Source organism: Amblyomma mixtum, chromosome 1 (assembly GCF_055824585.1).
Source record: "Amblyomma mixtum isolate Tamu chromosome 1, ASM5582458v1, whole genome shotgun sequence".
Taxonomy (NCBI): domain Eukaryota; kingdom Metazoa; phylum Arthropoda; class Arachnida; order Ixodida; family Ixodidae; genus Amblyomma; species Amblyomma mixtum.
The window spans coordinates 83002643-83015576 of record NC_143012.1 but is presented as its reverse complement, the minus strand read 5'-3'; the positions used below and the strand labels follow the sequence as shown (position 1 = coordinate 83015576).

The 12934-nt window shown below is 46.5% G+C and overlaps 1 protein-coding gene across 1 annotated transcript in view; it reads right to left on the bottom strand.

Moving 5' to 3' along the window:
- The window catches only part of LOC149366995 (calcyphosin-like protein), a 36359-nt gene extending 30297 nt beyond the window's left edge, over positions 1-6062 (bottom strand). Inside the window, exon 1 of the mRNA XM_089553571.1 lies at positions 5543-6062. The gene's annotated coding sequence lies outside the window, so the exon portion shown is untranslated. The remainder of the gene's footprint in view (positions 1-5542) is intronic.
- Between the last annotated feature and the right edge of the window lie 6872 nt (positions 6063-12934).

Sequence of the window (12934 nt, the reverse complement as noted above, 5' to 3'; positions counted from 1 at the left end):
CGAAATAGTGAAGGGCACCGGAAATTTCGACCACCTGAGGTTTTTTAAGGCGCACTGATATCACACAGAACACGGGTCTCTATCATTTCGCCTTCATCGTAATGCGACCGCTGCTGCCTGGATATCGAATCCGTGCCTTTTGGGTCAGCAGCCGAGCGTCATAACCACTCAGCCACCGCGGTGGGTGAACTGGGAATTGTTCTTCTAGTTAGACTAGCTAAGATTTTCAACACGGCGCTCCGCCCTTGTTCTGTTCTAGTTATCAAAACAAACATGTAGATATGCTTACTAAACAGGAATTTCACGCCGTGCAGCGAACTCCAAATACAGCGTGAGGAAGGGGAGCGCGAGTTGAAGGAATGCGGTGGGGCTCCAGGTCGCAGCAGCGGGTACCACTGGCCATGTCATACACGTCCGACTACGTCCGTGCAAAGGCTGGTTCACATGCATGCAAGCGACTGAAAATTGAGCAGCGCAGCGCTGGGAAAAACTTGTAACTTGCTGGAACATCGCCGCTCTGACAGCTGGAGCTGCCGCGATGGCTCTAAACAGTTTTTGCGCCGCAGCAACAAAGCGTTTTCACTTGCATGTGAAACAGGCTTTACTCGAGCGCGCGGCGGTGTTGTGCGGGCCTCAGTAAGTTGTAGAGAAAAAACAACGAAAAGCTTGTACTGTCTTCCCAATTTGAGAGAGAGAAAAAAAGAACTCTCCAAGCAAATGAAATTTCTCTAGATTACATAAAAAATCCCTTTTCCCCTAAACGACATCCGAATTCTCTAGATCTAGGGGAAAATCTCCAAGGTTGGCAGCACTGCGGCAACACCTACTGAAGTCTACCGCGCTGCTGAACACCAAATTCATGGCGCACTAATCTGGCAACAACAACCTTCTCAGGTCAGGAGAATATAACTGGCACCAAGATGGCCGCTACAGCATTTCTGCAATGATCTTAAGATCAGGGTGCATGCTCAGAAGCATCAAAATGCTCTCTCTTGTCTTTTTTTTTTGTGCCAGCACTCTTGGTGGTACCAAGGTGGCGGGGTTTATCACAACCTCCAAGTTGTGGTGGTCACCACAACCTCCTCTGCCTGCTTTAACCCCTCCCCCCCCCCCCCCCCCCTTCCACTCTCCACTTAGCATTAAATAAGATCTCTGATGGTGCGAAAATTTTGTAGTTAGTTGATTTTCACCTCACTTGTGGCATTCAGATGAACGTGACGAAAGTTCACTTCCTGTCGTTTTTATTTTTTTGAAAACCGACTTTTTTTTTTGGGGGGGGGGGGGGAGGAAGAAATTACACAAATGGTGGGGATAATGTAAGAAACTGTGCCTTTTTTTTATGGTTAAAGGTGCTATATGACTTTGTTGAAGAAGGCTGACGAGGATTTCGTGGGGAAGGTCATTGCCCTCACTTGCTACTTGGAGTAAAAAGCGGCTCGGAAAAATTAGTCGTACGGGTACGTTGGCGTGAAACTTTCAGCGAATGACCGATGCCGTTAAACTTGCAGGAGAGTAGTGCGCAGTTGTACGGTACCAAATTCCACCTGAGCTGGGAATAGTAAAATTTGTGAAATATACACAGGCTAGAAATTCGGCGACGGAAGGAAGGATTTTGTAGTTCGGACTGTAGCCCTAGAGACGAAACGTTGACATCGTACGAGTGGGCTGTATCAATAGGGGGGCTCTGTTTCGTGTTTCAAGTGGCGGATACATAATTTCGAACTCATCAATGATTTCCTAGCAAGTGCAACTTACACTCCTTGAGCCATCAACTGGCGCCGGTTACAAACTTGCACCTTTCCAAACCCGGCCCTCTGGAGTCTTATGTGCCCAGGGCAATTTTCAGACAAATGAGCAAACTGCGAACTTCGGGCCACCTTGGACCACATACTATGGGAATGTCCTCATGCCCCCCGGGAGGGACGAGGTATAAACACAAAAGACCAATGGGAGACCTTACTACTGAGCTCCGACCCGGCGACTCAGCTACAACTCGTCCGACTGGCCGAAGCCGCCGCCGAGAGTCAAGACCTTTCGGCCGTCGTCTAGGCGGGTAGCCCTCTGGCTACCCTCTTTCTGTTGGACATTAAAAGTTTTCCTATCCTATTCTATCCTTGAGGCGTCATGAAGAGAAATATAGGCACCGTTAAGAAAGCCTCCATTTTTATTCGCAGATTAGACCAGGTTCCTTGCATGTCCGCGCCAAGATATACAGATAATAAAGTTTCTAAATATTACCTACAGGGAAAGCTGGCGGAAGGAACAAAGAAGGAAGTGAAAGAAGAAAGAGAGAAAGAGGTGCCGTAGTGGAGGGAATAATTTCGGCCACCTGGGGTTCTTTAACGTGCACTGACATCGCACAGCACACGGGCGCCTCCTGAGTGTCGCCTCCGTCGAAACGCGGCCGCCGCGGTCGGGTTCGAACCCGGGTATTCTGGTTCAGTAGGCGAGCGCCTTAACCACTGAGCCACACCGGCAGGGTTCCGTTAGATGTCTGCGGCGGGAAAACTACGGTACAGTTTGCGTTCGTCGTCTCGTAGAGAAAGCATGCGGTGTTCCTGTTGCAGCCGCCACTCGACGCATGTGGACATAAGAGAAAGCTTGATACGCTTTTATGACGCTGTAATCAGTTCTAAATGCCGAGGACACACGTATTTATAGTCATGACTCATAGTTATTCTGCAACGTAGCATGACTTAGCACTTTAAAGCATTCGCGATCTCAAAAGTACGCTACCTTAAAAGGAAACTGCATAGGTTTTAGAAATCAACGAGCGTAAGAGGGTCGAATGTGTGAAATCTGCAGGTAAAGCATGCCAAGTCTTTTTGGGCTAGCACTTGAAATAGTTTGGTTTGGTTTGGTTTATGGGGTTTAACATCCCAAAGCGACTGAGGCTATGAGAGACGCCGTAGTGAAGGGCTCCAGAAATTTCGACCACCTGGGGTTCTTTAACGTGCACTGACATCGCACAGTACACGGGCCTCTAGAATTTCTCCTCCAAAGAAATTCCAGCCGCCGCGGCCGGGATCGAACCCGCGTCTTTCGGGTCAGCAGCCGAGCACCATAGCCACTGAGCCACCGCGGCGGCACTTGAAATAGTGAAGTAATCGCCGATTAAAATCCGGACGCCCTTCAAGCTTCTCCGCATCGCACAACGCCAAGTGGGGGGGGGGGGGGGGGGGGGCATGACGACGTCATCGAAGGTATCGGTACATTTCCAACGCCCAAACGCCTGTTTTGAAGGGAAAAAACCAACGCCACCGAAGGCGAACCCTGCCGAGAGTTTTTTGGCTGCGTCTAACGAGTCAGGGCAGGGTGTGGCTGACGACAGCGGTAATTTGAAATCATACCTTTCATGACGTCACGCTTAGTTTCCCTGCACTTCTCCGGTGCATTGAGAAGAAGCGCAAAATTCAATCGTCGAATACGTCACTATTTTAAACCCTGCTGCGAAAACACTTGGCATGCTTTACCTAGAGCCTGAGAGCCTGAGATTTGAATCCTTGAATATCGCAAAATTCTCAAAAAAGTGCTGCAGTTGCCCTTTAAAGGTGCACTGAAGACGAATCTGAACTCCTATTTTTACTACGGGAACTCGATGTACACGTTCAGAGCGTTCTTAAAAACTTCGAATTATTGCCCTGCGCGGCCGATTTCCCTAATTTAAACCCGATTAAACGTCCCGGCTCCCGCCTATTTTTTTTTTTTTAATTTCCTGCAGACGGTCGGAGGAGTCAACCAACCTATCAACCAGTCCCGTGGCGGCTTGCCGCTCTGCCATCGGCGGAGTTATACGTAGTAATCGGCGAAAGCAAAGAGTTCACGCGTATTTTTAGTTCCGTGGGCCTAATTCGTAGCTATGTAGTCTCTGACTAGATCTATTTATTCACGGAAACCTAAAAAAATTAAATAAAAGCGAAAGCAAAGCCTCCACGCGACTGCCTGAAAGGCACTCCATGCGTTGGTTGACTCCACCATCTGCGGGGAATTTAAAAAAAAAAGGCGGGAGCCGGACGTTAATCCGATTTAAATTAGGGGAATCGGCTGCACAGGGAAATAATTTGTAGTTTCTAAGAATGCTTGGAAAGTGTAGATTGAGTTTCCGCGGCAAAAAAAAAACGAGGTCAGATTCCTCTTCAGTGCACCTTTAAATGCCTCTTTCGGATTTTTTTTTCCTTCTCTATAGCTTATAAAAGATCCGTTTTCAATAAAAGTTTACAATTAGAATGCGGTAAAATATCGATACAGGCCCTCTTCAATTTGTCGTGGGTATCCTCTTAACTTCAGCTAACATTTTGCGAAGCGCTGCCGTACTGTTATCGGTTCAGAATTCGACAGCTCGGTGGGCATGTTGCATACAAAAGTTCAGCCAAAAATATCTGTGCTTTATTACAAGTGACGACCGCACAGTCGCACACAGTCGGCAACATATGCAAAGTGTAGTGCATTGCACAGCCAATCAATGTCTTTGGCATCTTAACAATAAAACACGCAGTTGATGCTGGCTTTTTGCAGTGCCTGTTGTTCTCCCCTTTACAGGCGTGACAAACATTGTTACCGATAGTTTATTGTTGCCATCGAAAGCCAATATTTTTGTCATCGTTATTGCCAATAGTGTTGCCAGTATCGTTACTATCGAAAGCTAAGCTAGTTAATGCAAGAAATTCTGAACTGTCAGCAGTGAAGAATAACTTTTCCAAGGATCAAAGAGCTACTCACGTTGAACATGAAAGGTGTGTGCAAGGGAACGGGCGCACTTGATCTCCGTGACGAACCGCGATTCTTTGTACACGACGTGCGCACGGCTAAGCGCTTGATTTCCACAATCAGGTCAGTAACCGCGCGTTAAGAGGGAGAGAAGCCTGACCGTTCAGTAAACAAACGTGATGTCTCGCGAGGTTTGTTTTTCATTGATCTGTACACGCATCCATGACCACCAACTAAGAGGAGAGACGACAGATGCAACAGCATGCATTATCAACTAAGCCGTGCTTACAGCATATGTCCTAATGCAATGATCTCAATGGACGCGTCTCCATATATACATAACGGTGATTGTCCTTCACATTTCATCCCACGTTAAAGAACCCCAGGTGGTCGAAATTTCCGGAGCCCTCCACTGCTGCGTCTCTCATAGCCTTAGTCGCTTTGGGACGTTAAACCCCATAAACCAAACCAAACCAAACCCACTTAAATTCCATACTGATTGCTGTTTCAATCAACGCTTCGGCTTGCTTAGCAGCTCGATCAGATGGCAAACATTTTTAGGATTCTTCTAACGTGTAACACATCGTGGCGAGAATAATTCGCGACCTTACTTTGCCCAAACGAGAAATGTCTGCAGAACACTGTTACTGATTCTGCACAAAATGTACTGCACCCGCAGGTATAGAGTGGTAAAAACCTTACGATGTTGAGGAGCTTCCAGTGTGTCGTACACCAGGACGAAGTTAATTCTCGACGTTACAAAATTTACGAGTGCATTGTAGGAGGATGAAAAAGCAAAAACAAATTCGCTTTGTCGACAGACAAAGATACGTACCGTGAGCAAGGCGAGGCCGATGGTGACCGCTTGTCTACAGTGATCCCTGGCGAACCTAGCGGTCGACCCCCGCGTCGTCTGCTGCAACGCCGGTGAAACAGACGACGCCGAGCGCGATGCAGACGACACGCGCCGCGTTCGAGCAGACGAAAAAGAAGCGAGAACGGTGCTCGGAGATGGAGAAATCGCCCGCTGCAAACGTACACCGTCTCCGCCTTCACGGCAGCGGTCCGAGCAGCGCCCCGGCAATCGAGGATTAACCGGTAAACATATCGCAACCAGCGTACACCTGCGCGCGGTATGCGCGAAAATAATAAAGATTGGACCTCAAGCCGGGTTCCGAAAACTCCGCGTCTTGGCCGCACTTTGGGCTGCGGGTATCGAGAGCTTGTCAACGGCTGTAGGCACTAAACTCCGTGTTCCGAGCTCACCTACTCCTGCGACAAATTTTTTTATGTCTAACGAAATAGTATGCCGCCTATGTCCGGAAAGAAACTAGGAATATGCCAAGCTATTGTTAATTCCTGAAGAAAATAGTTTATTTTTTTGCCACTAGATATCGCGTAAGTCGGTAAAACCTAAATTTAGGTTGATTGTGCGTTGCCTTTGGTGAACGTCGTGACAAGGGGAGTTGATCGGCTAATATAAAGCAGTCATGCCTGAGCGGTCGATGGCTTCATTGTAGTACGCGCGCTGGCCGCCCTCAGAAGGGCCGGCGGTTACTATGGGTACTAATCGTAAACACGGCGTCCAGCTACGCAGAACAGCGAAAGCGATGAAATGAGTAAGAGAAACGCGGAAACTGGCTTCCAGCGAAATCAGCCCGCTGCAATCGAGTGAGGCCTTATGGGGCGCGCTGTTGAACCGCTGCAAACGATCTCCACATCTGCTGGCGCATGTTCTTCATTAGCTTCGTCAAAAGGGCTCGCTTCGCGCGTTGCCACGTGTTCCTCGCGCGAATCGCAAATCGCGTTAAAAGATCGCGTGACCCTTCTTCGTGACCCGTCCTCGCTTACGATCAACTCTTTTTGGCTTGTCTATATACTCTCAGTACATTTCCTTCGGCTCTCCGGTCGTCGCGTACGCGTAAGGGTTCGCAGCCATATCGAACGCGAGCGCGTCAGTTGGAGTCACGCGAGGCAAACAATATCGACGGGGAGGATCGAGTCGCTCGTGCTCCTCATTCATTAATTGTCGCGCGCGTTGTACGGCACAGCAGTTCGCGAAACTTTCTGCTTCCTGCTACAACGGGACGGGGCGTTCGATATGCAAAACGCATCACGCATCGCTCCATAAAATAAATGAACACAGCTCTAGGGAGCGTTACTCTTGGGGAACAGACGAACTTATGCTGGTCTTTGTCGCGTACGGATCGGATCCGCGAGGGTTAATTAAAAAAGTGCCATTGATCCGCCTGTGCTTACGGACGCGTTGGGGAATCTCACGGCTCGCTGGAACTGGGGAAATCCGCTTCAGTCTTTCTTCCAGTGGATACGCTAGTGTCCGCACTCAAGGTGAAATTAACAAAGTAAAAGGAAGAGGAATTCCGCGAGGGACCTGATTGACGTATTTTTCAAGTGCCGAAGCAGAGTGGAAGCTACGAGAAAGATCATAGTGGAGGGCTACGGATTAACTGTTTCAAAGTTTTTTTTTCGATTTATTTACAATTATTTATATTCAGCTACTGCTGTCTTTGATTTGAAACACTGAAGGAAACAGCGAACAATAGAAAATCACAATACTTATAACTAGCCGCTGGCTTTTCAAATTGCGCAGGGGGTATAGCTGTCGCATCACCGAACTCATTCCGCATCCCAACTGGGCGCGGGAGGAAAGAAAATTTACTGCAACAAGAAAATTTTATCTGAATGGTACAATTTTCAAACAGCTCAGCGAATCATACGTGCGGATTGATTAACGACGCAAGTGCGTGCTGCTTTATAAACAGACTTGAGCACAATATTGTTTAGCATGATAAGCCAATTACAGATTCGTTGATGCTCCAGTGAATTAAGTCACAACAATAAAGAAAAAAATAATAATTCAGTGACAATACTTGGGAATGCTTTGAATTGGAAAATTTGCACTCATAGCTGTTAAAAATTAACCTGACTGCTTTTTTGCTGCAATGAATCAAGTGTATCTTAGTCCTGTGCATGATGAAGTGACCACACAACTGCAGCATATTCAAGAAGTGCCTTCACCAGAGATTTAAAACTGGTATAGTTTTTATTTTACAGTCGCATGTTTTAAAGTTCTCCGTAGAGAGCCTATTTTTTTTTTTACAATAATTTTGGTCATATAAGCAAACATGTTTATGCCGCTTTTTTCAGTACAGAAGACCACAACGAAATACTAAATTCGCGGACGCTCTCTAGAGTGTGTTCCGCATTTCAATACTTAAATTTCAAGGGTTGTTTCTAATTACTGAACGCCATTGTCATTGTCTTCCTAATGAATGAATGAATGAATGAATGAACATTTATTGGCAGAAGTGGTGGTAGGAGCTTGGGTTTTCCAAACGTTCATCTCCACTTTCTAACTCCTGCACTAGTTGTACAAAGAAGGGTGCACATTATTCAATAAAACACGACCATTATCGTTAGAAACTCTTAGACTACTGAAATATGACTATCTTTGTAATGACAGGTCTCATTACGTCACGTGTTTATGGCGAGATTGTGTTTGGTTATGCCCGGAAAGGGGTAGGAAGTGATATAATAATTTTATTCAAATTAAATTTATTTCTGCTCATTTTCCCACATTGTTGTTATTCCATCGCTGTCATTAGTATCTCTCAGGAAGAAGGCGGATGATAAGAATTGAATGCAATCGAACGAAAAGTATTATTTCACAGTGGCCTTTCATTCATTACTTGCCTTCACATGCCGAAAACACTAAGCGCGGTTGACTGCTCCGAGAAAACCACAGCGAAGAGGGCGACGTCATTGTTCTCGCTTTCCACCTGTGCCCGCGATTATAAATCTCAATTTTTATGAAGAATAGGATAAATTTGTAAGCACGAACAAACGCGAAGGGCGGTTGCTTTATCAGTTATAGCTTAAGCGACCAGGGAGTCATCAACATTCTTGGGAATACGAGGAGCGAAAGGCAAGAATTCGAGGTGTTATTGGTATTTATTACATGTTTTACTGTAATATGTATTACGGTTATTTTTGTGTATATTTTATCTGCCCAGTTCACAGGTGTACTCATTAACTGAAATTAGCAGCTTTGTAAAGCTGTGCACACGAGGAGTGATCGACTGCATTAGAAAAGTTTGCGCACAAACTGTTCCAATTGTGCAAGCCATGCTCATGAACAGAGGTCAGTCAGTCAACGACTTCTGTTGGGAAATGATTGATTTAGCTTACTGAACCGAAATGCTTACGCCTGTAAACCACTTCGGTTTACATTAATAACGTTCGAGAACTAAAGTGACTTACGAAATATGATCTGGGTGCCAGGAATTGAAGACTATGGTGGGAGGGGAGGAGGGGGATACCGCCCCTTTTTCTAGAGTCCATGCGACCGCGAGGTGGCAAACTTTTCTAGCCGATGACTTTGCGCACATGACGAACGCTGAGTCTTGCTTACCTGTATTGTCAAATGAAAAAAACTGCTCTTCTGGTTTTGTCGTTCACCCTTTGCATAAAAGTCTTAACCGGCGCTGTTATTGAGAGAGGGGGATATGAAATACTCCTTTATGGCAAAGTTTCTTTGATCCATAACCGACCAGATGTTTCTTCGGATAACTACGTTCCTGCGGACCACAAAATCGTAGAACCGCGTGCTCTGACGGAGACGTTGAATACCAAGTGCGAGCTCTCCCTGCTGCCAAGAATCTCATTTATGTGGCCGACCTGCCCCCACTTGCAATGCACACTTCATTCATGATTAGTTATCATCATCATCGCCAGCCTGACTACGCCCTCTGCAGGGCAAAGGCCTCTCCATGTCTCTCCAATTAACCCTGTTCTTCGCCAGTTTTGGCCACTGTATTCCTGCAAATTTCTTAATCTCATCCGCCCACCTAATTTTCTGCCACACTCTGCTACGTTTGCCTTCTCTTGGAATCTACTCGTTACCCTTAAGAACAAACGGTTATCTTGCCTTCGCATTACCACCCTAGATAGCCTGGAAAGAGCCGCGACAGGCTCTGCTTTCACGCATAACGCAGTTTTATAAAAAACAAACGCCACTTTTAGCGGCCTTAGTATTTTTGGCTGTTGTACGAAGAATCCAGTTGCTACGAACATCAGATATAACGAACGGAACCCGCGTGACCGTCAGGTTCGTTATTAGTGGGCTCGACTGTAGTTTCAGTCGGCCACAAAAAAAACTTTTCACACTTCAGACATGGACCTTACATGTTAAGATGTACCTTCGCGCCAAAGGGACGTTTGTGCCATTGTCAGTGCATTTCTACCTGTGCGAGCAACGAGAAACAATTTGAGCAATAAAATGATATTTTTGTCGTGATGCTGTGTTTTGTTTTTGGCACACACTTAAGAAGTCTCTTAAAAAACGCATTGACTTCATACATTCCATTCCAACATTTTTGTCTGTGATGAAAACCTCCGGAATTCCGTGCGAACTCTTCGTGTTCATAGGACTATTTAGCGTGCGAAAAAACCCGCATGATGGATGAACACGCAGAACCACCGCGTTCAAAGAGGTCACTGTTCAGACAACAGTGCACTTTAACGCAGGAGGAATATGCTGCGCAAGTTCAATCTCTTGACTGGTTCCTCTTTCTTGACGTCTACACCGTCTGGAATTTTCATGTGCGGGCGGAGAAAGGGAGTTATGGTGGCATGAGGCCTTATGCCGAGATCGCTGAATTCGACGAGGTCAAGTAAGGCATGAGGAGGGTCAGAGAGGTTCCAAATATTCCATGCAACAACCATAAAGAGAAGTCTAGAAGATAGCCGAGTAGCCTAAAGCATCATTAAACTGAGTTTTCTGTTGCGCCGCCATTGGTGCAAATCCCACTCGGAGTCAGAGGTTGGAGTATGCATACTCTTTTAGTTGTTCTTTTTACTGCGTTAGCAGTATAGCCTGCTTTCCCGAAAATAACCGCGGTGTGTGTGTGTGTTGGGGGGAGAGGGGGGGAGGGTGCATGCTTGCAGCCCCCACCCTTGCTGCACACTCCGGTGGGCGCACATCCGGGCATTCACAGGTAAAAAAGCACCTTCAAAAACTTTTCGACGTGCGACGGGGCACGCTGGTTTTTGTGTTTTTGGAATCAGCAGCCGAGCTCCGCAGCCATTGAACCATTTTTTTTTCTTTATTGCCCTACAGACCCATCGTGAGGGGTTTTATTTAGCACCTACTGTCTGAGACAAAGAGTGCCTACAAAAGTAAATGTTGCAGTACCCACTGCGGTGGCTCAGTGGTTAGGGCGCTCGGTTACTTATTCGGTGTACACGGGTTCGAACCCGGCCCCCGGAGCCACGTTTCGATAGAGGCGAAACGCAAAAGGCACCGTGTGCTGCGCGTTGTCAGTGCACGTTAAAGGGCAACTGCGCCACTTTTTGAGAATTTAGCGATACTCAAGGATACAAATCTATATAGGCTGCAGGTAAAAGCATGTAAAGTTTTTTTTGCACTACCATTTTCAGCCGCCGCGGTGGCTCAGTGGCTATGGTGCTCGGCTGCTGGCCCGAAAGACGCGGGTTCGATCCCGGCCGCGGCGGTTGAATTTCTTTGGGGGAGAAATTCGAGGCCCGTGTACTGTGCGATGTCAGTGCACGTTAAAGAACCCCAGGTGGTCGAAATTTCCGGAGCCCTCCACTACGGCGTCTCTCATAGCCTTAGTCGCTTTGGGACGTTAAACCCCATAAACCGAACCGAACCGCACTACCATTTAAAATAGTGGCGCAATCGACGATTAACTTTTGCACTTCTCAAAGCAACGGAGGAGCGCGGGGAAGTTCGGTGTGACATCACGGAAGGTATTATTTCAAATTACCGCTGCCGTCAGCCGCGTCCTGCCATACCTCGTTGGACGCTGCCAAACAACGTTCGGCGGGCTTTGCCTACGGGGGCGTTGGTTTTTTTCGTTCAAAGCAGGCGTTTATGCTTTGGAAATGTATCGATACCTTCGATGACGTCATCATGCGTCCCGCACTTAGCGTTGTGCGCTGCGGAGAAGCTTGAAGGCCGTCGCAATTTTAATTAGTGATTACGCCACCGTTCCAAATGCTAGTCCAAAAGGACTTCGCATACTTTACCTGGAAGTTTCACATATTCGACCCTTTTAAGCTCGTCGATTTCTAAAACCTATGCAGTTGCCCTTTAAGGATCCCCAGCTGGTAGAAATTATTCCGGAGCCCTCCCCTACTCTGCCTGTTTCTCTTTTTATTTCACTCCCACATTCTTCCCTCTCTTAAGGTGCGGTTCAGGTGTCCATCAAGAAGTGAGACCATTACTGCGCCATTTTTTCCCCTCAAAAACCACCACCACAATGTTGTTGGGTCCTCGCACTAATATTTCATCTATTTGTGGGAAATGACGCAAAGAAAAGGAAGGCATTCTCAATCAGTGCTAAAATGACTATAGACACCCAGTTTTATTGCGAGTTTTCTCCTTTCAAATGACGCCATAGATATTAGAATACATGGATCACCATGTGGTATTCGCCTACCGCCAGTAAATAATTTATAAAATATTTTTTTCTCCAATGCTGTTTCGCTTTCATCAACCGAATAATGTCTGTGACGTGAGTTCAAAATTACGGCACGTGAGGCACGCGAAAACTAATAGAAACGTTGATACGTTGTTTTGACTCACTATAGCACTTAAATCAGCCGGCTTCAAGATCTATAATTACAACCAACGACGTATGAGCAGTTATATTGCTGTTTTATGGCACCTCACGCGACCTAATTTCCACTACACGTCACAGCCACCGTTATGTTGATGAAACCGAAACAGGGTCAAGGAGAAATTTAAATTTATTTATTTATTACGTGTTGGTAAATACCACGCAGTGCTCCATGTACACCACTGTCTAACGCATCGTTTGAAAGAAGAAAGCACGCAAGCAAAAATTTGGTGCATGTAGTACTTTATTGAGTTAGAGCAGTCCCAACAACTTGATTAAAGATTTACGCAAATATGTAAAAGGGGAGGAGTAATAACTCAAGATTTCACATAAACCTGACGTACAAGTCTTTAAAATTGGCGGTAGTATATTACAGAAGCGTCAATTAGACTTCTTCCCAGGCACCAGACTTCCTGCAAGTTTGCTGTCATTTACTGGGTACCATTTTCGCGCTTCCAAGCGCAGACAGCTACTGGTGGGTAAATCTATGCGCTAGATCATCTCAATTTGTTCGGAAACAAGAAGCATACCGGGATGCAAAAAAGTGGGGCTGAACCGGGTCC